This window comes from Ursus maritimus, unplaced genomic scaffold (genome assembly GCF_017311325.1).
Source record: "Ursus maritimus isolate PB19 unplaced genomic scaffold, ASM1731132v1 scaffold_33, whole genome shotgun sequence".
In the NCBI taxonomy this organism is placed as follows: Eukaryota; Metazoa; Chordata; class Mammalia; order Carnivora; family Ursidae; genus Ursus; species Ursus maritimus.
In genome coordinates, this window is record NW_024425897.1 from 18,821,318 (window position 1) to 18,824,161 (window position 2,844).

Consider the following 2,844-nt stretch of genomic DNA (forward strand, 5'->3'; position numbering starts at 1 on the left):
GGCACCTCCGGCTTAAAGATACATTGTTGAGGCCTCAAGTTTCTTTTACCCACACAGGGGAGGGGGTGGCTACCCAGATTGTCAGGTAATGAAGACTGACGCTGGGGTTCAGCGACGCCCCCTCTCCACACCCGTTTTCTGGGTGGCCCTGGTCCAGGGTCAGTGATCACAGAAGACAGAGCGGTGGAGGAGCTGGGGCTGGGTTCCAAATTGTGAGGAGACAGTTTGGCCAGAGAGCTTCCCTGGGTGCGGGGCAGCTGCTGGGGGACAGACCAGGCCTGGAGTCAGGACCCTGAATCTAAGGCTCGTACCCTAGCCTTCGCAGCAGGTGTCAGAGGCCCCTACCTGCCAGCCAGGCCAGAGAAGCAGGTGAAATCCCTCCCTGCCACCTTGTGTCCTAGAACCCCAAAAAGTTCCATTTCCCATAGGATTGTACAAGGGAGAAGGGGTTTTAACAGCTTCTGATGTGACAGTAAGACTTGGAACCTTAAATGCTCACACCCCTCCAGTCCTTGGAACCCCATGCCCACCAAGGGAAGGCAAACCCCTCCCCAAAGCCATAGCTCCCCCAGGGACAGCTACATTTGGGGGATTTGCTGGATATGAATCTCTGGGTGTGTTATCTGCTCTGGGTTGGGGAGACATGAAAACATTACCTTGGCTGTATGGAGGGCTGACAAGGAGCAGGCACACACACACACACACACACACACACACACACACACACTTCTGTGTCCACTCTTCTCTTTCATTTATCTCCTGCAGTCCCTCTCCGCGCTCACCCTCTTTAATTGAAACGCAGTACGGGAAATAGTAATGGATATTGTGCTCCAACTGAGAAAACATGTCTGTGGCTAGGAGGGGACAGTTAGTTCAGCTTTGGAGGAGCCGATATTTCTTGGCCCTGCCAACCTTCCTGACAGTAGCGGAATGTCATGAGCCGTGCCCCCCTCGCTGACACACCTCCCTGTTCCCTGGGCCTCATCCCCACTGCCCCCCAGCCACTGGCACCAAACACCACCACCGGTGCCGAAAAACGGGGAGGAGCGGGGAACCCTGGAAGTCAGCTCTCCCATTCAGAGGAACCCCCAGTCTGCCACCGGGGATGGGAGAGCATACCGAGGTATTTTTCCTCCAGCTTTTTAAAGTATTCTGTCCCTTAGACCCCCACCCCACAAGCCAGATTCTTGGCATTAATCGCTGAGGGACCATAGACACCCTTACCTGTCTCGACTGAAAATCTGGAAAGAGGATGTTGAATAAACAAAGGTGTTGGGTGGTCAAAAGTGCCTGACGGCCAAGCCAGCTCTGGCCTGCGTCTTGCTGATTCTGGGTCAGATAAGACGAGAGGAAAAATTCTCCGGCCTCTTCCTCGTGAATTCATTTCTGCTGGACTAAGAAAAGTCCATGCGTTATTTTTTTTTAAGTAATTGGGTAAAACACACAAAGGGAACATTGAAGATGTAGATTGGTTTGAAATTAGGAAACCACAATTAGTTCCTTTTCCTGAGAGAGAGAGAGAGAAACCCTTCACAGTGTATAAAGGGCACTCTCCCCAGACGCACGCACACGCGTACACACACACACACACACACACACACACACACACTTCATCCCCCCACCCCCGTTTCCCTTCCAACTTATCTAAATCACTAGCCATGTACAAATTTGCCATTTTCCAGGGCGATCAGCTTTGATGAAAGGTAGGTGCTAATAAGAATAATGCAGGGGATGAAATCTTTCCATTTTGTTTCTGCCAAAACCATATTTACATTAAAAGGAGGTACGATAAGCAAGGATTAAGCGAATAACGGATGGTGCCCTAGAAAGAGCAGAAACCAACTGGCGCCAAAGTGAGCCTCCGTCCTAAAAATACTGCTTCCCCGAGCTAGACAACTTTGACAATCTTTTCTCACACACACACACTTCAGACTCTGCACTGAATCGCCCTGATCAATAATTTAGAGGGCTGTCAGAGGACAGGGAAATGTGCCTTACAGGAAAGCCCTGTGCTGCTGGGGCAAGGCAGGGACTAGGAGCCGAGGCTGTAGGGTAGACATGCCTCCTCTCACCCTGGGCTCCTGCCTTTGAAAGGACGTAGAAAGGAGGGGGAGAGATTCTGGGGTGGGGGAGGCTGACTTTGGGGATCCCAAAAGGAGAAGGTGATACTTCCGACCTACACAAATGGGCCCAGACCCCTTTCTATCTCTCAGGACACCTTATCTTCTTCCTAGCCAAGGGCATGAGGGGGAGGTATCAGCTTGAACCCTAAGAAGAGGCAGCTCCAGCCTGTCTTCGTTACTGGCAAAGATGGTGGGGGAGGGAATACAGAGGCAATCCTGAAACACAGAAAAGCAGGAGAGAATTCAGAGAGGGTCAAGAAAGCCAGACAAACTAGAAAGAGAGACAGAAGAGGCAGAAAGAGTGGGAAAGAGAGTAAATCAGAAACAGAAGAAACAAGAAAAGTTAAAGGTGGGGGGGGGCAGGTAGAGACAGACAAGAAGGGGAAACAGAACAAGACAGATGCAAGGCAGAGAAGAGCAAGTTCAAGGGAAACAGGGCAAGAACGGATGTACAGTGAAAGATGTACAGAGAGCCAAAGAAAGAAAGAAAGAAAGAAAGAAAGAAAGAAAGAAAGAAAGAAAGAAAGAAAGAAAGGAAAAGAAAAAAAAAGAAAAGAGAAGAAATAAAAGATGGGTACTCTGTCTGGTCCAACCAAGAGGCTTGTACCTGTCCCCAGAGGGAGGAAAGACAGGCTAATTCTCCATCAAACTGAATGATCCTGCAGACTCCTGGCTAGGGAGGAACTGAACTCTTAAAGCAAGCTTGGGGTGGGGGTGGGGG